The sequence below is a fragment of the Cryptomeria japonica genome, chromosome 8 (genome assembly GCF_030272615.1).
Source record: "Cryptomeria japonica chromosome 8, Sugi_1.0, whole genome shotgun sequence".
Lineage (NCBI taxonomy): Eukaryota > Viridiplantae > Streptophyta > Pinopsida > Cupressales > Cupressaceae > Cryptomeria > Cryptomeria japonica.
In genome coordinates, this window is record NC_081412.1 from 47,768,220 (window position 1) to 47,793,561 (window position 25,342).

The following is a 25,342-nucleotide window of genomic DNA, read 5'->3' on the forward strand; positions in this document are numbered from 1 at the left end:
AATACATTGAACCAACATGATGCATCACATATTAACTCATTTGTAATTGATTCTATTGTAATATTCTTAGTGAGCCGACCTACACATTTGATCTTAGGTTTTGGTATATATGTAAGATCTCAATTATGAGATTAACATGATATAGGATAGGAGATGAAATAAGGTTGTGATATTTGGTATATGCAAATATAAGTAGAGCTACTCACGTAGACATCATTTGAAGATTCAAGGAAGGTATGAAGGAGATAATTTGAGCCTAACCGGTATTGAATCCAACATATGAAGATGCTATTTTGAGCAGTACATTATCATTGGATTTAACCATCCAATTGTAGTCAGTGTGACTCTCATTTTTTGATTGAGCAGTGAGCTCTAGGCATTTGGTCTTTCTGCATGTGCAGACCCCATTTGTATACACATACTATCTACAGTAGTATCATCTGATTGTGGATAAGGTTTCCCACCATGGTTTTTCCCCTTATAGGGTTTCCACGTACAAATATCTATGTTATGTATTGTGGATGTTATTTCTCTTTCTATTTCATGCATTAAGTTTCACCGGTATTGTTATTAACTGTTAAACTATCAACTAACATTAAGTCTCGTTTACCCATATTATGCATCAAGTTTGATTAAGTTATATTTGGGTTGAAATTAATAGACAACTGACTCGCCCCCCCCCCACCTCCTCTAAGTTGCCTCTAGGTCCTAACAATAACACAACCATGGGTAATTGATTTTGGTCCATTTGATCTACCACAATATTCCACCTTGCCTAAAAGATCAAGCGAATGCTTTTCAAAGTTTGTTGGAGACAAGATTCAAGATCCAGATGATCATATTAAAGGAGTTACTGTTGCCTGTGGAATTCTTGGAGTGCAAGAAAAAGATGTATTTGTGAGATTGTTTGTTGAAAGCCTCACTGAAAATGTTGCAGAATGGTTTCAAAATTTAGAATATGGATGTGAGGCCCTACCCCGACCCATCCTATCTCTTCAGTTATTTTCATTTTGGAACTATTTTGGATGCTAGTTTTGACACACTATGGATATAGAACTTTACATGGTCCCGCGATTTTGGTAACATTGATATATATGGATGCTTCATTTCTATGCCTTGTGGATTATAGAATATCATATGATTCTAGATTAGAGTAATATTGTGATGATGCAGGTTATTATCTGAATTTCAGAATTTGTTATAATGTTAGAAAAATGTTTGTGTATCTTGTAGATGGATCAAATTTTGAGGATTATAATAATTGCTTTGATTTGTGATAAATCATATTTTATAATGACAAGCCTTTGTGGAATGAATGTATTGTATTCTGATTAGGTGTTATATATTTTATGAGGTTATTTGGGAAGTACTAATGTTTAAATTGAGATGTGCAAGAAATTATCCATGTGACCATGGAAATATTATGGAGAATCAAGCCTAGGCCAATGTGCGTTAGTAAAACCAGGGGTTGTCTATTTGGAGAGACAACACCCCGTATGTACTGTATTTTATTCGTAAATGTAAAATGTTGCATGAGTGTAATTTGTATTTATTAGATTGTTTAAATTGTTTAAGGGACAATTTCCATGTGTGTATTGTGATGTGGAATTATTTTGTAGTGTCACTTGACACCTATGTAGTATGTTGTGTTGGCAAGTTGTCATGTCACCTTTTTAAAAGTTTTATTTTTGTTAATTGCTATATCTCCTAATTATCCTTGAAGGAACCAAGAAATCTAGGTTAGAGAGCCACAAGGAAGGTCAACTCAGAGTTGACCTATAGGTTAACTTCAGGTGGACTTTCTGAAGGTCAAATCAACTCCTAGAGTCAATTTTAGAGCATTTCTATTAGGCCTCATGGGGTACCTATGGGTGAAGGCCAAAATTGGCCATGTGTCTTTCCCTTAGGACTTGTTTAACCACCCAAAAAAGTGGTTTTCCCAAGATGGACGAATTCCATCTATAGGAGTGCCATCCTTGGTAGGAGAACCTTCTTGGAGATAGTAATCCCTCTTCCCCATTCCATTTCCCTTCTCTAGACACCTAGGTTAGGGAGTGTGTAAGACCTAGGGAAGACCAACCCAATGGGAGATCTCTCACACTATCCAAGAGGTTGGAAGGAGTGAGAGAGGCCTTCTTAGGCTAAGAATGGAAGCTTAGTGAGCTAATCACCCACTCTCCATCCTTGGAGATTTTTGGAAAAACTTGGAAGGAAAAAAAAAAAAAACCAGTTTTAGGAATAGAGGAATTTTGGGGGCCAAAGAATTGCAGAAAGTTGTGTGGATTGGGCAGCTCATCTCCAACTAAGTTTAGCATACCTATTGGCAGAATAAGGTTGGTTTTTATCTCCTCTTGTTTATTTTGTTTATGTTAGTTTATGTTGTTTGTTGAAGGAAAGAAATGCTTGAAAGGAAAGTGTTTATGTAAATTGTTGTTGAAGAAAAAAAAAATGTGTAGTTTCATTTCTATGTTTGTTTTTTGTTTGTGTTCTTGTTTTTGGGAGTGTCCAAGATCTCTTACTCTTGGGAGAGTAGGATGATCTTGGGGTGGAAGAAGCATGACAGCCTTGGGTGAGAGGCTCTCCTTAAGGAGAGTGATCTCAAGGGTGTCCTTTGTGACCCTTGCTGCATAGCCTTGTGTATGCATTTGGGGGTCATAAGGGGAGAGAAATGGCTTTGAGCCTTTGGGGGGCATAAGGTGTGTGGGATGAATTCTGTTGAGTATTTTGTGTTGCCATGAGGTGGCTTGTGTTATATTTTGGCTGCAGTCTCCCCAATGGTACTTGGTCCACTTCCACCCGTAGATTGATCTCCACAAATGTGGTGATAGTGTAGCTTGGGATGGGATAGTGTATGTGTTGTGTGTTTGCCTTACTGTTGTGTTGTATTGCTTGGTTGTTACCCCGTCTAGGTCTTAATTCTCCTAGCTCGGGGGTGGCTTCTGGTAAGTCTAGGCTGGGAGGTGAGCATCCCATGGTCACAGTCCTAAATCTTACATGCAGGTGGCTTGGGAAAAAGACTAGGAGTTGCAGATTGTTGTGTTGCAGACTTTTATTCAGATTTCTGATTTCCATTAAATGCAGAAAAGCAAAGAAAGAAATGTATCCTTATGACTTGTAGCAAAAAAAAAGAAGAAGGAAGTGCATATGTAAATATAGGGCTTAAGTTGATTTTCTTCCTGTCTAAATAAATGTACTCTTTATTTTCTGTGTAAAGATTAGAAAAAAAAAAGGACTGTTAGATTATTTACCCATCTTTATATTTGGGCTATTGTAACTTATCATTCTGGAAAGCAATGTAATTTTTATTATATTTTGATGTCCATTGTATTTGCTATAGCCTACATTTAAATCTGGTCTATTCACTTGTTTATTTACTGCAATATTAAAGAAAAGAAAAAGAAAAATGCATTAGGGATTCCTTATTTACTTGCATAGTTTAAATTCTGTTATTTATGACTGTTTTAAAAAAAAAGAGAGAACTAGTATTGTTTTTGTTTCTCATTATTTACTTGCACAGTTAGATTTCTGTTATTTTACGACTGTTAAAAAAAAAAAAAAGAGAACCAGAATTGTTTTATTTCTGTAGAAAGTTTAAATAAAAGGAAGAAAAAAATTAGACCTACTCTAAATGCTGTTAGAAGACTAAAAACAGAATGTAAATGGTTAAAATCTCAAATCAATATAAGGGTTTTTAACCCTATTACTTCAACATTTAGTCATATATATATTTCTATAGGTATATAAGTATATATATTGAAAATATATACCTATATATATATAAATATATATATATATATATATAAGTTTCCTGTAAGTGCATCCCCTGTAACAACGAAATAAAAGATATATATTATGAATCCTGTGCATCCCTGTTACTAAACATATTAAAGTATTTCAGAATAAACTTCTTATATATATATATATATATATATATATATATATATATATATATATATTTATGTATCTGAGAAAGAACATACTCTGTGGATGCCTGTAGAAGAAAAAAAAAAGAGATTTTTCATATTTTACTGTGCACCGTGTATATATATATATATATAAATATATATATATATATATAAATATATATAAATATATATATATATATATAAATATATATATATATATAAATATATTTATTTGATATATAAAAAAAAAAAACGCATCATATAACACTTGAAAAAAAACCCACGAACTATGGATTTAAATGTTTTTTTAAAAAAAAGGGGGAAATGTAAAATGCGGGCCACTGTGCGTAACACAGTGGACGGCCACGGCCGAGCCACTGTACTACACATAGTGGGCGGCGCCGAAGGGCACCGCACTGTGTGTAACACAGTGGAGCGGTCGCGGCCGCCACTGTGCTACGCACAGTGAACGGCGCCCGCCACTGTGTGTATACACAGTGGGCGGCGGCTAAGCCGTCTGCCACTGTGTGTACACATAGTGGGCGGCGTTGCCGCCACTGTGCGTATGCACAGCGGCGCCCGGGACCTCTCCCTACTTCCTCCTCCTCTCCCCACGTGAAACCCTCTCTGCCTCCGTACCTGCAGTCACACCGTAAAACAAAAAAAATAAAGAAAGAAAACAAAAACAAAGAAAATGGTGTTATAAACCCTAACCCGTAACGGGTTAGGGTATAATATGTTAAGAAAATAAAATAAAATAAGGTGTAATATATAGAAATGCAACCCTAACCCAATTTCGGGTTAGGGTTAGCATTTTAAGAATATATATGAGAAATTTAATTGGGATTTTAAACTTGGGTTTTAATATATATATTTGGGGTTAATTTAATAATGAAGTTATTATATGTCCATTTAAATTGGAATTTTAAACCTTGATGTTAATATATATACATTTGGGGTCAATTTAATAATGAAATTATTATATGTCCATTTAAATTGGAATCTTAAACTTTGATGTTAATATATATACATTTGGGGTTAATTTAATAATGAAATTATTATATGTCCATTTAAATTGGAATTTTAAACTTGGATGTTAATATATATATATTTTGGGGTTAATTTAATAATGAAATTTTTTTATATGTCCATTTATTGGAATTTTAAACTTTGATTAAATATATTTGGACGTTAGGAAAATTTGAAAGGAGGAATTTGTAAATTTATGAACCTTGAGCCCTTGAGACCGATTTTTGGTCGGATTGAGATTTAATTGACAAATTCAAGGGATTTAGGGGAATTTAGAATTGGCCTTAGCTTATTGTCGGTTTTAGTGGGCAGATGACATTGTAGTAATTCGAACCCTCATCGGTTGGATTTAAATAATAAATGTTGCATGAGCATCAATTAATTATTGGTATTTTCATTATAGGAATGGGAATGATTAAACTCAATAAGATAACCAATTATCCCTTGATTTAATTGGCATCAACTTGAGTTAGGTAATTGAGCTAGCCAATAATCCGTGATACTAATTTAATCTTCACTAAACTAGTCACTTGATCGAGTTGGTTAATTAACTTAACCTTAGTAAGTAAGTTTATTTACATCCTAGATAAGACAAAACTTTAATAAAGTTATTATATTATAGAATGTGTTGCGAGTTCATGACGTCAAAAAAAAATTTTGTTGTTCCGTTTTTGTGCCCTAAAGTTTGGGCACGACAATGGATACATTACCAACTAGAATGATTTAAAGGTAAAATTTATTGAAAGATTCAAAACTGTGATTGATACATATGATTTATTGCTTTATTTCTTTCAAATACAAAAGAAAGAAGATGAGCCCATTTGAAGTTTCATTGAAATATTTAATCAGTGTGTTGGAAAGATTCCTCATGGGTCTTAATCAAATGAAAATAATCAATTATGTGTATTTATTGTTCCATTACATCCTTAGATTAAGTTTTTATTGAAATGTAAGAAGGTGCAAAATATAGAAGATGCAAAGAAGGAAGTTATTGAGATAGAGGATGATATGATTTTACTTTCATAATCAGAATTTTCCCCAAGAAAGAAGCCTTCACAAAATAATCTTGTCACGAAAGAAACAATGCCAACATCATCTATTTCTTGTTGTCAAAACTTGATAGTTTTTAATGAAAAGGATTTTCGAGCATCTTATGAGGCCGAGAATGATGCTTCTAATATTGCAAGAGTTTATTATTTCCATGCTAATGGATTTGATCCTTCTGAAGGTGTAAATGATCATGTCATCCAACCAAAAGAATTGGTGGCCTGCCCAACCACACCTGCTGTTAAAAATAAAATGATGATATGAATAATGAGGAATTAAACAAAAGTTTTCTGGAAAATTTTGCTTCTTTTGATTTTGAATATTTCACATTTAAAATTTTTGATGCAGTTTCAACAAATGATCAAGTAAGCATAAAGGACCAGCATGAGAAATAAATAGATGGTTGTGGACAACTAGAGGTTGGTATGCAAATGGATTATGATTCTTTTCAATTCACTTGTAGCTATGGTGAAGGACACTTGCAAACTGAGTGTTTGAGAAATTATGAGAGTGTCAGAAAACAAGTGGAAGGCAATGAATTATCTATTGTTGATACAATATCTAATATACAGCCAGAGTTCAAAACATTCAAATTTGGTGATGAGAGTTTTGAAAATAGATTGTGCCTAGATGAGTCAAGTAGTTACCTAATGTTGGAGTCTTTTTATTTTAAGAATGATGTCATATCAACTCTGTCTCAGAAACTAGCACATGTGGATGAGTGTTTCTCTCAGAATCTTTAGAGAGGCTGCCCAATTCAGAGTCTAGTTAATTATTTAGACAAAATGGCACAACATTCTGATGCAAATTTAAATCAGCATGTACATCAAAATATCAAGACATCTCATTTGACTTCAAAAATTTATAATGCAGAGTGGCTTTTTGGACCCAATATTTTATTTGAAAATATTTTACAAAACATTGTTGTTGGGTCTCTTCTCATAGTGGTTTGCAGGCTGGCAATTGGAAATGATGCTTCTTTCTTACCGGCCACTTTTCTGCACTGGCTCATATTTCTCGTAGCTAATTAATGGTTTTGTATGAGCAGCCTGCAATTTTCTTCTGGTAATGGGGTTTTTACACCCCTGTACATATTTGTAAGTAATTTTTTTGGCTTTTTGTAGGCTTTAGTGGTTTTGGCTTGGTCAGTTTTGGCATGTTAGTTTTAACTTCTTGCCCTATTCCCATCCACCCCTCTACAAAATAGCGCCCTTTATTCCAACAATTTATTTGACTCTATTTCCCAATGGATAAAGCACTGGTCTCAACCAGAGATTCTAAATTCCTCCTTAGTCCTTTACAGTTCTGGTCCCCAGTCAAAGCCGATGTTACCCTCCTCATTTTCTTGAGGCATTTTGTTCTCTAAAAAAATAAAGAGTGTTTTTATTAGTCTAGGCTTGTGTAAGTCTTGGTTTTTGTTTTGTTGAAGTTTTTCTTGAACTGAACCTCTCACTTGAACCTCATCTAAGTTCAATGTTCAATTTCAAGTGGAGTATGTTGTATCACAACCTTGTTTTTAAAAGATTTAAAGTTCTTTGTAACAACTATCATTGAACTTGAACTATTGAACCTTTTCAAAAAGTTCAAGGTTCGGGTTCAAAGTTCAAGGTTCAAAGTTCAAAGTTCAAAGTTCAAGGTTTGGGTTCAAGGTTCAAAGTTCAAAGTTCAATGAGTTTGCAGGTTCAATTTCAAAGGTTCAAATTTAGAGTTTAGAGATTCATCAGATTAAATAGATGCAGGTTCAGAGTGTGTGAATGTAAAATTCAATGAGTTTAATAATCCAATAACTTTGGCATGAGTTGTTTGATGTTTTAAAGAAGTAGTATAACATGTTGTTTTACTAAACAAGGTGATAATGGTGATTTTTTTAAGGCTCGATGTATTTTGGAGGTGCTCCTGGAGCTGATTAATGTCATTTTAAATAGCAGGAATGTTTTTAAAAATGATCACCGAGCTGAGAGTAAAAGAGTTTGAATGACTTTCGAGATTGCCAAACTAACAAATACAAAGTCCAACCTTCATGTTACAAAGGAAGATTCGGCTTCTTAAAAGTTGAATTTAGTTATGAATCCATAAGTTGATAACAGAGGATAGCAGCTGATAATGTTTTCAAAGAATTGTTTCAACAACATGGTATTACAAACAATATAAAAAGTTACAATTCTCATCTATTCTAAAGATAAATTTGTCTTAAAATAGAGCTCATTCCTTCAAATGGAAGCTCAAAGTGGTGATCCATGTGTAAGTTTTGGCATGTATATTGTTTGTAGTTTTCAATGCAACCTGTAACCATGAATTTTTTGAGTCTTTTTTTTTAGATAGAAAAATTAGTCTCTGTTTGGGGGGAATAAATCTTGATTCAACTGTTTGATCTTGATTAATTTTTGATATGTTTTAGAAAACCTAGTTTTCTAAATTATCACTGGAGATATTTTCAAGATAATGTCTGGTTCGTAAGATATGGATAACAGAGCACAACACTATCAAAACTGTCAATGACACTCACATTAATTGAGAGATACTTAAGTTTTTAATCATATAAACTCAAACATTAAGGAAAGTGGGCAAGTATTTTCACCTTTAAGTGAAAAATTATTCACTAAGGCTAGCAAGGCAAATTATGTATTAAAATATTTTAGCTTTATTTCCACTAAAGGTGAGAATTGTATTCACGGGAATGTTAAGTGAGAAGGAAATAAATAATATTTTCAAGAATCAGTTATTGATAACTGAAAGTCTCTTAAAAAAAGAGAGGCTATATATATGTAATGAAAGGAAAGAGAATGGATTCTTTGATTTTTTGATTGTTTAAAAAGAGAGGGCAGTGTAGAATTTTGGAGTGCACAGTTTTATTTTACAGAGGTGTTGAGTCTGTGAGCCTACATTTTGGCATTGATAAAATAAAGAATATTTTTGCTAATCTAAGCATCTATCAATATTTTCTTTTCATTACCATAAGCTTTGTATCTCTTGTAATTACCTTTCATTTCCTTTTATGTTACATCAAACCGTGCATATGCATTTGATTCTAAAACTTTGATTTCATAAATAGTTTGTATGTTGGAAAGAAATTTGTTTTCTAGCTCTTTACCTAGCTATTCTGATCCCCCTTGTCCTTTGAGGCAAGAGAGAGAGACTCGATCAGAGTCCAGGGCATTTTGATTCTATTGGAAAGGGTATTTTCATGGGTGTGCGTAATTAAACTATGTTTAAATTATCTTCATTCACTTCATTATAAATCTTCTATTTGCATTTGTTTCATGGCTATGAGCAAATGTTAGTTGCCTTTATTGTTTTCCGGTTAAAAGCATATTAAGAAAATATACATTTTTATCCAACGAAGGGATTTGTACCTTCATATCAAAATTTAGAGAGCACATGCACTCACCATTGCAAGTGACTCAATTGTTGGTTCTTGTTTTTGTCTTTTAATTTGGGCATTTGGGAGTCATTTTTCAAAGGTATTTAAGAAGGACAATTCTGTTAACGAACAATAATATTGCTACTATTGATATGTCAATGAATCTGGTATTTCATTTTGTAATGTCCGCCAAAATACCCTAGAGAAATACACCTAATCTAACTATAATGGAGACATTTTTTTTGTTAAAATTCACATCCTTAAACAACATATGCAACTATATCATCCATCTAATGCATATCAAATCTAACATCTACCAAATGCATCAATTATAATCACATCATAATCCTAATTATTACATTGCATAAAACATCTTATCATAATTTACAAAAGCGGAATAACATATCATATCATTTTTCCCCTAGGGTATCTCAATGTCACTACTTAAGAGTAACATCTTATGGACTAGGTTAATTTTAAGCACCAATAACAAGTGTTCTTAATTCCATATAGCACATCCATTCTAACATCATAAAGCTAACACATCCTTCCTAACATCATGATACTAATCTCTTAATCAATCATTACTTCCATTGAGACTTTCTTAGATCTAGGAATCTTACACATGTCATTAGGATTACATTCATATGGAATTACATTAACATACTTCCATGATATCTAATAAATGTACATATTTCCATCTAATAATCATACATCAATTTCTTTTAACATACAATAGGACAAATCATGTCATGTTCCAAGAATACTATTTTATTACATACAATTCCTAGTCTTACAATGTCACATTACATAAATTTACTTTTACAAGGTACATGATCCTTTCCTTAATACAATGCCACTATGAATACATGAGTAACACAATACATATAATCAATTGCAAGTCTTCTCACATAATGAAGAATAATAGAATCCACATCCACGCATGCAACTACAATGAAGAATATCCCAATGGGAGAAGGCACCAAACCACCCGACCATGTGGAACCAAATAGGAACCACCCCTTGTGCTAGGAGATGACATGGGGTTCCAACACTCACTCAAGACCTAGGTTGACACCTAACGACCATGGGACTCAACATAGCACATAATGAATTCAACACGACAATAATCACATGACAACACAAGGCTGAAATCAACAATAAACTCTTCAAGAGGCATACAATAAATCATGGCATATGGACAAGGTCACATGTAGGAATGGAGTGTCATCACATGTTGTCCTCATATAGAAGGGAATATGGCCATCCTTACTAGTCACACTCCTATGTTCTAGCCTCACAAATAAGGTAAATATGCACCCATAGTAAACATGTATGTTGTCCTCACAAAGAAGAGCAATCCATACTCCTAATAGTCATACAAGATATCCTCACAAAAGAAGGGTGAAAATAATCCCTTAACAGACATGTGGAGCCATCTCAACCTATGTGATTACAAGAGAGATTGGCTTGCCATCTCATATGGCCCAACCAAATATAATTATCTTATTAGCCAAAACCCAAACCCAATCAATTATTAAATGTTATTACTAAATGACAAAAAGGAAAACTCCCATTGTGCCATGGCGGTCTAGGTGCCAAGCAACCTAACTCATGTGACCCCAATCATCACAAGGAAGCCCACTCCCCCTAATCATATGCCAAGCCATAGGGTAACACATAAAATGACATCACAACAAATAAACAATTCTCACAAAAGACTTTCAAGAATACATAACATCACTGAGAACATACGGCATAAGTGCATACATATGAACCATTACAAGCATAAAGCCTTCACCAATGCCTCATAGGCATAGTACCAATGCAAGAACATGAAACATGATCACATCATAAACTATTGCAAATCCTCAATAGCGAGGTACAAAACATCCCACTAGAGTCATAGAAACAGTCCTCAAACAACAAGGCAAGAACATTTTGTTGAAGCAACTTTTGCATAAGGATACTCCTCAACGGTAGGGAATGAATCCACTTACCAGAGCACAAAATACCTCATGAGGAATCATAGAAAATAATGAATCAATTTAAATTACTCAACATAGACCTCACATGCCTCTAGGAACATCACACAATCCAAACTAGGACTTTACAACACTAAAATTGACCTTTTTGGGTCTCCCAGACTAGTTCAGCTCTCTTGGTATGGAGTTTAGTGCCCCTGGTATGTAGGGTAGCATAACTGGTACATTTCATAGAGTTATGGGATGATTTTACAACATTTTTGGTCCATTGGTCAGTGTTTTGGGCTTCTAGGTCAACTTTCTCAATTTGTAGTTTAGCTCTCTTGGTTAGTTTGTCAGCACTCTGGGTCTGAACTATGGCATTCCTGGTTGATATGGTAGTTTTCATGATTGGTATGGTGTCATTTCTAGTATTTTTGGTGGCATTTCTGGTAAAGTGTGCAATATCTCAAGTTTGAAGGGTCATGAAGTTAAGGTAACTGCTCTGATCAACTCAGGAGACAAAAATAACCTTACAAGAATGAATAGGTGGTTTTTTGGACACAAAAAACAATATAGGAATGAGGAATGCACAAATTGCAACTCACAGGAATGAGTTTTCAACTCATTGCATAGTCCTAATGGCTAAATCTGCATTTTGGGAGTCTAAGTACATGGGAGATAGCTCTAACTCTGCATAGGCCAAATAGACTTAACAAATGCAACTCCATACACTCAAACACACTTTAAAAATAATTATAATGGATTGAAACATGTCATAGACAATCACAAGGAGCTTCATGAGCTCTTATATAGTCGCAGAAACACTCAAAACATAGAGAAACAACCCCTATTACAACCAGGAGTTCACAAGGAGTATAATACCCAAATAAACATTTAAATACCAATAAGAACATTATAAAAAACATAGAAAATGTATATACATATATGCATTTATCCACTATTCACTACACAGACAAATCAACTCAAGAATGTCACTCAAACATAAGGAGCCAATCCACAATTCCCCACTTTTTATTGATTTTGATTCCAAAGGATTTAAACTATAATTTCTTTCTTTTCTCCATCCATTCAACAATCACAAATAAACCGTTTCACGAGAAGACACAGAGAAGACAAGAATTTTAGAAAAACTAAAAATGAAAGAAGAACTCCAACTTGGAGATCGCAAATCCAAGCATGAAAATTGAAGAAGAGCTTCCACCATCCAAGCCTCCAAAATCCAAATGCAAACCAAGATCCAAGCCAAAATCCCAAAAGTTTCAATCAAAATCCTTCCCACTGGTAACCCAACAACCATCCAGAAATTTGAAATAAATAGAAAATGCATGGCAAACTATGCAAAAATCCCAACCAATCAAAATAATCCAAAATCAATATTTCTTACCTACCGTGTATAGTTCCAAGGTAATAATATTTTATTATATTTCTTACCTAATATTCCAAATTCACCCAATCAATTAGGAGGGTAGGTAAAATTAACTTTATTTTATTTTTTACACCTCCCATGCATAGTAAAAGCAATATAATAATATTATTACTTTTTAGGAGTGTAGAAATAGAAATAGGCTTTATACATTTATAATTAATAATAATAATCAAAATCAACTTTATAACTATATCTAAAATAGATTAAATAAATCAATCAACAATAAATAAAATCAAAAGGATTAAATTAATTAAATAAAACAATAGTCAATAAATCAATTAAATCCAAAATAAAACCAATTAATTAATAAATCAAACATTAATAAATTCAATAATAATAAATCAAATATCCATTAATTAATTGATTAATTATAACTTTAATAATTATTACTCAACATTAATTAATTAATTAAATAAACATTATCCAGTCATAGGATAATTAATCCAGTCAATAATAAATCATACACACACATAACCAACCGCACATAGAACGAGATACCAACTCAAGACTGGACAACACTTACACCTGACAAAACTAACAAGGTGAGCATACTAGACCATGAGTAGGTGAGGGAAAACCAAGTCATCTCCAATAAATGCCATTGGGATTAGGACACACTCAGACCTGTGAGACCAGGTGGAGTCGATGGTTGGTACCTGTAACCCTGCATCCACCGATAAACACAAAAGAACATATATACAATATCATAGTAACAGGAAAGTGAAAGAGAATCGCAACACCTTATCATGCTCGCGATGAGTGATAAGGCATCGTCCCTTTCATGAAAACAGTCACCCAATACAAACAAAATTTATAAAATCATCATCATGAAGTAGGGTTAGTATCATCATATATCATGAAATCATATAAATCACATAAAAAACTCAAATACATATAAGTCCATCAAGAAATACCATCCATCGTATAATCATAATATATCATCCATCACATAGATCATCAAAAATCATCAATAAATCATATGTCCATATAGCATCATAAATGTCTACTGCATAGAAATAAAGCCATAATCACCATCAAAATTTCACCATAACTCTAGATAAGTCTATTGAATTATGAATCAAAATGTAAATCTAGGAGGGACACTACACATTCCAAATCAAAATACATTTCTATAAGGTATAATTTCTTGAAGGAAAAGGTTGAAGCAAAGGAAGTCAGATTGGTTTATGTGCCTACTAAGGAACAGATTGCAGATATTACAAAACCATTGCCTAAAGATAATTTTGAATATCTAAGAGATCAGTTGGGGGTCACCACCCCTCTGACAGAGACTTAAAGATGCAGGGATGTATCAATCTGGTAAGCTTCTCAAAAACATCTTCTGATCCGGGTTGATGGGATGATGTTGTTGCTTAGGGCGAGTAGTCAATTGTTTGGTTTGGCATCAGCCCTTTATCATTTGATGTCAAAGGGGGAGATAGTGTTCATGTGAAAAACAAAAAATCTTAGGGGGAGAGATATTTTGTTGGTTCTTGATTGTTTGGGGAAATTGTTGGCATTCCTTGGCACTTGGATGTTTTTCACATTTAGTGTTGCCATAAATGCCAAAGGGGGAGATTGTTGGCAATAATGATTATGTGTTGTTATTGATGTCAACACTGTCCTCTATTTGGATATGGCTCTTTCCCAATTGGTTGTTGTTGTCCTAGTTGGTTCTTGTTTTGGTTAGACTTGGTTTTGGCTTGATTTTGATCTGGTATGATTGGATCGTTGGTATCAGTTTTGGATGGTTATTCTAGATGGTTATATGCTTTCATATTTAGTTGGTTCATTATTTGGTGCTCTTGAAGCTATCACTTATGTTTTGGTTTATCAGTTGATATTCTTGGCACCGGTTGGCTTTACCAGTTGGTGATATTCGATGAAATGGTCAAGTGATTTTGGCTTGGCTTACAGAAATGGTTCCTAACGTATTGAAGGTGTTCTTGATCAAGTCCTAATTGTTTGGTGGCTTCTCATTGGCTAGTGTGATGATTTGGTGATCCTATTTGGATCTGGTTGGTTATTATGTGTTATTACACTAAGGGTTTCTACCGGTTGGTGAAATGTGTTGATATTGGTCTTAACGGAATTTCCAGTGGATATAATATTGGTAATTGACACTCATTTGATTGGTTTCAATATGTTGTTATTGATCGCAACATGTTCCAACTTTCATATTTTGGTTTGGGTGTTTACCAGTGGACACTTCATCGGTACCAACACTAGCACCAGCAAATATCTTCACCGGTAGGAGGAATTCTATGGGTACCGACATTGCAAGCCAACATGACTTCATCAGGTTACAGGTATTGGAGGCCGACATCATTTGGGAGATCTGACAATTGGTAATTGATTTTGATATTTATGTATATATGTAATTGAGCTAACATGTATATTCACTTTGTACTTATCTATGTAAGCCTACATAAGGCATGAAGGATTGTAAGGGTATATAGGTTAGTTGATTATATCATTTTGGAATAGGGAATTGATGAGATATATGATAGTGATATTTGTAATGTGAGGAATGTTGATTATGTAAGAGGTTATTCTAGTAAGGGTTTAGGGTATCAGAACCAGAACAAACAGAGCTTGAACTTGTTAGGACCCAGAACGCAGCTGAGAGGGAGGGGGTGAATCAGTTGTCTATGAATTTCAACCCAATTATAACTTAATCAAAATTGATACTTAATACCAATAAACCAAAATTAATGTCGGTTAACAGATTAACAGTTAATATCAATACTGGTGAAACTTAATGCATGAAACAAAAAGAGAAACAACATCCACAACACATAACACAAATATTTTAACATGGAAACCCTATAAGGAGAAAAACCACGGCGGGAAACCTTACCCACAATCAGATGATACTATTGCAAATAGTATGTGTATACAAATGGGATCTGCACATGCAGAAAAGCTAATCGCCTAGAGTACACTACTCAAATGGGAGTCGCAATGACTACAATAGGATGGTTAAATCCTAGAATAATGTACTGCTCAAAAGTAGCTTCTCCAATGTTGGATTCAGTACCAGTTAAGCTCTGATAATCACCTTCAAACCTTCCTTCAACCTTCTCTATGGTCTACTCATATGATCTTCAATATTCGCACATACCATGTTACAATATCATAACCTTACATACCATATCCCATATCTCATCAATTGAGATCTTACATATATACAAAACCTAAGACCAAATGTGTAGGTCATCTCACTAAGAATATTACAATAAAATAAATTACAAACAAGTCAAGATGTGATGCATCATGTCAGCTCAATACATTAACAACAATATCCAATCAATAAATCATCTCCATAATGTGTCATGCTGATCTGGAATAGATAATGCATACCGGTCCATAACCTAGACCAATTTGCTGGTAACGACAAATATATCAACCCGATTAGACCATTAAGCAGAATTCCAAAACCAAGTATCCAAACCATGTTTTCGACATAATCAAGTGATCTCCAAATGATAACAAGTCATCCTTAGTGTCGGTGAACATTATAACTTGTGACTATGCATAAGTCATTGAACATGTTGGTGAACACAATGTGTTGGTTCAACATAACCAAAGATCTCCAGAAGGATAAGTGTTGACATCAATGACAAAACAAATGCAGCACATCCATAATACCAACAGAATTGAAACTCTATCAGGTTTAGTAGATGCAGTAAATGAGTTCATCTTTATGTTTTCTTATTCAGAGTAACAGTAGTCAGTGAGACTCTTTTGTGATGAGCAGTGTGCTCTAGGCTATAAGCCTTTCTGCAAGTGTAGGCCCCCATATTTTGTAATATCTTTTCATATGGCTAGTGGATTGATATTGTGGGTCACAAATCCCATCGTGGTTTTTCCTCTTTGAGGTTTTCCACGTATAACTATTTGTGATGGTATTCATTTATGTGATTGGCTAATTGATTTCTTTACTTCTTTCAATATTATGTGTACCAGTTTACCGGTTGGTGAATGCATGTTTTAATAAGGTTAAAATTGATCATTCCGGTAGAACACTAATTCACCCCCCCCCACTCTCAATGTTCTTGGATTCCAACATATAATTGATTGGGAATTTGTATTAGGTCCATGTTATGTAATGTAAATCATAATATTGGTCTGGTGGTATCGTGTGATGTAATTTTTGTAAATTATGGTTTATGGGTTTAGGGTTTAGCCAACCTTGTTATCAAGGTTGATGATATGTATTTATAGGTGACTTATTCATGTAATTTGGGTATGGTATGGTTATGTTGTCATTGATGTCAACCAGTATAGAAGGACAACCGGTATGGGAGTATAGTTGATGTGCAGTCATTGATGTCAACTAGTCTTGCAAGTCATCGGTAAGGGAGAGAATGTCATTTAGTACAACTAGTCTTGCAGCTCACCGGTAAGGGATTGAATGTCATTCAGTACAATGACCAATGGTCACTAATACACAAGTTAGTGCTTGACTTGTGTTGAAGATATGGACAAGTTACAAGTATAGTCTGTCACCGGTAAGGAGAGTATGTCAACTGGTAAGTGATGTGTTGACAGTGTATGGTTGCTAACTGGTGAGCATGTGTTGACATGGAGAAGATAAATCAACCAAGTGAGTGGTTGCCAACTGGTAAGCTTATGTCTAGTGTACAAGTAGGGTGAGTAAGGTGCTTGGATGTTATCTAAATCACATCAACACTGGAGGAGAAGGATGTACAGGTCACAAATATATTGTGTGGATGCAAAATAGAAAGAGTCCCATTGGATAAAGATGCAGTCACCAATTTAAGAGAAGACTAATAGTGAGTGTGCCCAACTGAATCATATGTGCCTATTTGAAGATATGTTTCTCAAAGAGGGAAGACACATTGGTGCATTGCAAGATGCAGATGACAAGGATCCACTCCCATTGGTAAGTGAAGCTTATCTCCTATTATGCAAAGTGTTCATCATAGTTCTATGAGATAAGATAGAAGAGTTAAAGGCAAGGGTTTGAAGGCTCACACCAGATCTACTGGTGAATCACAAAGATTCTTTAGTTGCATGAAATTAGAGATGTGCACCGGATCAGAAAGAGTTGGCATATTATGCCACCAGGACAAGTAAAGAAGTGATGGGTTTGTCACCTTGAAAAACTAGTTGAGATGATGTCTAGGTTGAGGATAAAGAAGGCAAAGTTGGAACAGCTATAGACAGAGGACATTGTCAGATTGAAGATGAAAATAGTTGAAGGTTGATGACATGGTGTCATCAAGGGGTTTACTGGTAAGTATGTCCACTGGTAATATGGACAAGGTGTAGATACAAAAGACTCCCATCTGATGAAGATGTGCATGAGGTAGGTTAGCAAGAGTGTTGACCAATTGAGTGTTCCACTAGAAGAGAAGAAAGGTGCAAGGCTGACGACAAACCAGTTAAGGGTTTAACTGGCAGGGTTAGTAACCTGGTAGATGAACCCAGAAATGGAGTTGGTTGGTGATCCCATCCATATCGACACAGATGATCCAGAAAAGGTGGATTATGACATAGGGGCTACATGGAGGTGAAGTGGCATGCATGCACAAGTTGGCATGTTAAGTCGGTGAAGTATCAGGTGACGAGGTAGCTAGAGATAGGTTGACATTTATATCGACTGCATGATTCACTGGATGTGCAGTAGAGGTTTGTGGCTTGAGGTCAAATAGACAACACAAATCTAGCACAAATTGTTTGAGAAGATCGAGGCAAGTGAAGAAAACTACAAAGCCATTCTTGGTGATTGACCAAGAAATCCGTTGATAGGTTAAATGCATGTTGCTAAAAATAGAAGGTGTGCTAAAGAAGGCACGACAATGGTGGGATTGATTGATGAGTTACATTTCATCAATCAAGGTGATTAGATCTCATGAGATCTAATTGGATTTCGTTTGCCTCAAGGTCGATGAGGAAACCCTAACCGCCCAAAGTTTGAATTGGCTCTTGGTGGGAAAACTAGTTTATAAATATGCAAGCCAAAATCTATAATGTCTACTGCTGAATGAAAGAGTGTTGTTGCATGTGAGAAGAAATCAGTCAAGTTCTCATCAAGAAAAAGGAGAAACTAAGTGTGAGAGAGAATCGTGTTGAAGGGTTCAACCGACAATAGTGAGGCAAGCGACAATCAACCACTAGGTCTGACAGTGACCATACCAGTAGAGAAGAGTTGCAAAAGATTACAGAGAAGGCAAGCATAGAACCGGAAAAGTGTAGTACCAGTGGAGAGAAGTGGTGTAACAGAGAGAAGGGAGAACCGATAGAGTACAAAATTGGTAGAGTGCAGAACCGACAGAGAGCGGTGGTGTAACAGAGAGAAGGGAGAACCGACAAAGTACAAAATTGGTAGAGTATAGAACTGGCAGAGTGTAGAACTGACAGAGTGCAAAACTGACAGAATGTAGAATTGGAAGAGAAGGAGAAGAGAGTGAATCAAAAAGGATGTTGCAAAGAGAAAGGTGTAGTAGTGAGGTGAGCAGAGAAGAGGCTGTGAATTGGTAAGCAAAGAACTGATAAAGGGATTTACAAAATAGTTATAAAATCCATTTGTAACAAGACTATTACTTTTTTATTTGAATATACTCATAGTAGACCACTAAGTTGGAGCTCGGTGCAGGGGTTATAGCTCCTTAGGTTGGTACTCCTTGGGTTGATGCCCCCAACATCCTAATCAAAGATTCATTATGAGGCTGGATTGGAGTAGTAGACTCTAGCACCATTTCTTACCGAGGTTTTTTCCATCTTGGGTTTTCCTCATATATGTTAGTGTTATGTGATGTCCCCTTTATGTATGAGTGCATTTTTTATAATCTCCCATCTAACCAGTAAGTCTGCTTCCTGTTAGATCTGTTAACCAGTATACTCATATAGGATAGATAAAGGGAAAAGTTTGCAAACCACTAATCCACCCCGCTCTTAGTGGTACATTGTGTGTAACATATGTCTGCATTATCAGAGAGAGGTAATTGTGCAAACAGAGATATCATTCAATGAAGGGTGTGAAGGATTTAGAGTTGTAGGGTAGACATATGTGCTTAACCAAAACTATATCAAGCATTAGGAGATGCCATCTTCATAGTTCATTTTCTCTGGATTGTAGTTTGATGCTTATGTAAGTCAGTGAGACTTGTTTTTGTGATGAGTAGTGAGCTCTAGGCAGTTGGCTTAATTGCAAGTGCAATCCCCATTGTAATTATTTCACATACTGTTATAGAAGTATTATCTGACTATGGGTAGGGTTTATCACCATGGTTTTTCCCTTTACCAGTTTTTCCATCTCAAAAATATTGGTGTTGTGTGTTCTATGCTTTCATGCTTTATCTTCTACTATGATGTTTTTATCGTGCTCCGGTAAATGGTTTATAATTAGCTTTAATTGTTTAACTTGTGGAAAATTGATTCACCTCCACCCCCCTCTCAGTTTTCCTCTGGTTCATTATTGGTATCAGAGATTCTAACAAAAAGAACCAAGGTGTTGTGATTGGTTGTAGCTCATTTTCAGATGTATGTATCAAGTCCCCATGAATTTGACATTGCATTTATTTCTTGAAAAAGTGATAAGCATCCTTCTCCATGGTGGGCCAATAGTATCCAATTCTTATAAACATCTTGGGTAGAGTTAGGCCACTCAAGTGAGCCCCACATATACCCTCATGTACTTCTCATAGTGTGGTTTGAATTTCCTCATGCTCTAGACATCTTAGGAGAGTACCATCTAGACCTCTTCAATAAAGGGTGTCAACAATGATTATGTAGCAGGAGGTTTGGCTGATCAAGGTGTGATATTCATTGTTGGAGATGTTAGGGGGAAGTATGTTGTTGCGAAGGTAGTTGTAAATATTATCATACCAAGGGAAATCATGACCAATAATTTGACAAATGAGATTGAATGGAGGGACCTCATAGGTGGGGACCAAGAGATGCTCTACCAAGAACTCATAATGTGCAGTATTCTGTGGCATATTAATGATTGAGGCAATTATGGTCATAACATTTCTATCTCTATTGTTGCATCTAGGAATCTGCTCAAAGGTGATTTGTGTGAAGTAATTATTAAAATCATCAACCATGTGCTTCTAGGGTGTCAATTTTTCATCCTTTGTTTCAAAATCATCATTCACTTGTTGAGTGACCAATTAGACATTGTCATAGATATGCTTATCTTATATTTTCCACTAAATGACCAATTTGAGTTCTATAATGAGTCTCATATTTTGCAATGTTATTTGTGTAGGGGAACACTAATTGATATGTTCTAGGAATGAAATCCACGTAAGGTGTGACAAATAAAATATTGACACTCGCTATGTGTTGTGTAAATGATACATCAAAGTATAGCTACCACAATTGTATAAGAGTAACTACAAAGATGGACTCATCTTGAAAATATGAAACCAATGGGTACTCATCAATGATAGGTGCATCAACTAGTCAATCTACTATGACTTGTTCTTTGATGAATTTTCTATTGACATAATCAATATCAAAATTGCTAAGAACCATGACCCATTTTGATAAGTATCTAGTAAAGGATGCGTTGTTGAGTAGGTACTTTAGAGGATCATTTTTTGCTATGAGCTTTGTTTGGTGGTTGAGCATATAATGTCATAGTTACTGCAAATAAAATACTACAATAAGACATGCACAATGAATAAGAGTGCAATTAAGCTTCTATCTAACTAGAGTGTGAGTGATTTAATAGATGTACCCCTTATTTTCATCATAGTCATGTTGTGCTAAATGTTCCCCTAATGCAATGGTCATTGTTGATATGTACAACAGTAGTGGTTTCCATTGATAGGCGAAATAAGGGTGGGGGGAGAAAGATAATCCTTGAGTATTTGAATATATTTTTGACATTTATCATCCCACTTGAAAGAGGTTTTTTATGCAGCAATTGTTGAAAAGGATGACACTTGTTGGTCAACTATGCTAATCTATAGATAGATTTGTAGGATTATTGGGGAGATTGCTGGATTTGGTTGTTCATTGCTGCTACTAGGATATATTGTTGTCATTGATGTCAAAATATTCCTATAAGTTATTTCGGTGAGTTTGGGAAGAGTTTTTTAATCCCGTTTTGTAGTTTGGTTTTGTTGATCATTGTTTTGGAGAATCTGGTATTTCCTTCGGTATATTCCGGTGTGATCAGATCTTGTGCTAAGACTGTGGATTATTGTTTGGGATGATCTTGTGTATCTTCATTTCAGATGGTTCATGATTTGGTGCTCCACAAGTTATCGTTCCTTGTGACAGTTGTTGATTGGTTGTGTTCTTGAGCTTTGAGACGTTGATCGATGAAGATTTTTTAAAAAGTGTTGGTGCAACTGTTTCGAATGATTCTAATGTGCTTGTTGGTGTTTCCTAGTAATGTCCTATTTGTTTTGGTAATCTATATTGATCGTTGTGCGCTTTTTTGATGATTTTTATGAACCGGTGGTGATTTACGTGTTATGCGATATTTCTGGTGGTGTACCATGTTGCGGTTGATCTTGGTGGGATTTACGGTGGATGCAATTATTTGGAAATTTGAATTAAGTTCATTCTATGTAATCTAAATCATAATATTGGTCTAATGGTCGATATTTGTATCGTGTAATATATTTTTTGTAATTTTGAGTTGAGGGTTGAGGGTTTAGCCGACCTTGTTATCAAGGTTGATGATTTATATATATAGGTGAGATGCTTATGTACTTTAGGTGTTAGTATTGTGTCTGCATTATTAGAGAGAGGTGAATGTGCAAACAAGGATATATCATTCAGCAAAGTATTGTGGTGAGATTGGTGTTGCATAGAAGACAACTGTGCTTAACCGAAACTGTCATCAGGCATTTGTTGATGCTATTATTGCATTTCATTCCTTTTGGATTGTAGTCTAAATCATATTGTAAGTCAGTGAGACTTCCATGATAGTTGTAGCCTTTTGGGAATATATCTTTGAACAATGAGCTCTAGGTTGTGTGCCTGAATGCATGTGCATTCCTCATTGTAATATTTTCACATACTACTACAAAGTATCATCCTACTGTACTGGGTAGGTTCCCACCGTGGTTTTTCCCTTAACTGGGTTTTCCATGTCAAAATCTTGGTGTTGTGTGTTGTGCTATTAATTTTCTTATCTATTTATTGTTGCAGTTTATCAATTTATGTTTTGGAGTTTAATTTGTTGTGATCCAGTGAAGACTGATTCACCCCCCCTCTCAGTCTTCCTTCTTGATTGGTGATAACAATTGGTTTCAGAGCTAGATCCTCATGTAGAATCTTAATCACTTGAGGAGATCTGGGATGGCAGCTCAAGGTATTCTTTTCAAGAAGGCCAATCTGAGGTTTGATGGAAGCAACTATACTATGTGGAAGAGACAAATGGAGGTGCATTTGAAATGTCTTGGATAAGATTACTGGAAGATCACCAAGAATGCCTATGTTGTTCCTCATAATGGACCATCTACTCTTGACGAGGTTAAGGAAGTTGAATATAACATCAGAGAAAAGGAATCATTACTTAATTCCCTAACTGATTTTGAAATGACAAATGTTATGGAACTTCAGACCGCACATGAGATCTGGGTGAAGCTTGAAATCTTGTATGAAGGTGATAGTCAAGTGTGTTGGAATGCACTGATACTGGCAGTAAACTGAGAGGGGGGTGAATAGGTTTACTAACAATAACAGCAATTAATTCAATTATAAACCTTAAACTGGAGCAGAACCCAATGAAGAATATAACATGAAAGCACAACACACATAACACCAATATTTGACGTGGAAAACCCGGAAAGGGAAAAATCACAGTGGGAAACCCTACCTAGATAGGAGTAGATAGTTGTTCACATCATATGACCGGTGACAAAAGCAAATTTGTAAGAACGGAAAGGTATGATTGTGGAATAGTTATATTTGGAGATGACAAAGCTTGTGTAATCTGTGGGAGAGGTTCTATTTCTTTTGATGGTAAGCATAACATTGATGATGTCTTGTATGTTGAAGGTTTGAAACATAATTTTTTGAGTGTTTGACAGATGGTTGATATGGGTTATGATCTACAATTTAAATATGGCAAATGCAAGATCTTGAATGCCTCTGGTATAGAGATTGCATCTGGAACTAAGATTGAAGGTAACATTTTTCATTTAAATACTAGTGAGAAAATTTGTTTGGTTGCTAAGATAGATGAGAGTCGGTTGTGGCATAGAAGAATGTGTCATGTAAAATTTGATTCATTGCACAAGATCAGTTCTACACAAGTTGTAAGGGATCTGCCTAAGATTGTTAAACCTGTTAATCTGGTATGTAAGGAATGTCAGTTGGGTAAAAAAACAAGGATTTATTTCAAGAGTAAATGGTATACATCAAATAGATTGTTAGATCTTGTGAATGCTCATTTGTGTGGACCTACAAATGTTAGAAGTGTGCAGGGTGATAGATACTTTATGTTGCTAATTGATGTTTATTCCAGGATGATGCGGGTTGTCTTTTTGAAGGAAAAATCAAAAGCATTTGAGAAATTCAAGATATTCAAATCTAGAATGGAAACTGAGCCTAGATTGAAGTTGAAGTGTCTAAGATTTGATAGAGGTGGAGAACTTTATTCTAGTGAGTTCAATTATTTCTATGAGATGCATGGAATCAGAAGACAACTATCTACTCCTAGGACACCACAACAGAATGGGATTGTTGAAAGGAAGAACCATACTATTTTAGATGTTGCAAGAACCATGTTGATTGAAGGAAATGTTCTGAAGGTCTAGTAGAGACAAGCTATTAGCACTGTAGTCTATACATTCAATAGAGTTCATATCAAAGATGATACAAGTAAGACACCTTATGAGCTTTGGTTTCGTCAAATATTTCAATTTTTTTGGTATTAAATGCTATATCAAGAGAGATGGGGATATTGGAAAGTTTGATGCTCCAAGTGATGAAGGTATCTTTTGGGGATTTTCTACAAATAACAAAGCCTACTAGTGCTATAACAAGAGACTGAGAAAGATAGTTGAGAGTGCAAGTGTGAAGGTGGATGAAAACCTTGGGAAGGAGATCAGAGCTTATGATGAAGGTCAACATGTTGTTTTAGCTCCTATTCATCATGAAGAACCTAAGTAGAATGATTTGGTAGAGACTATTAATCTGAATGTTGTTGTTGCTAGTGAGGATGTACAAGAACCTGAAGATCAAAACAATCAGAAGACTCCAAGGTATGTAATATTGAATCATTATGAGAATAAGATTATTGGTGACAAGAATAAAGGTGACTATAAGAAGGCTAGTTGTAGAAGAAATATGTTTGATTTCTAAAGTTGAACTTAAAGAAGTTGTTGAAGCTTGTAAAGATGATAATTGGATAAGAGACATGAAAGAAGAATTCAATAAGATTGAAAAGAAAAACACTTGGGAACTTGTGCCTAGACCTAAGGATAAAAATGTTATTGGTACTACATGGGGTTTTAGGAACAAATTGAATGAAGTCAGTGAAGTAGTCAAAAATAAAGATAGATTGGTTTGCAAAGGATATTCACAACAAGAAGGGATTGATTATGAAGAAACTTTTTTTCTAGTTGCCAGAATTGAAGTTGTTAGA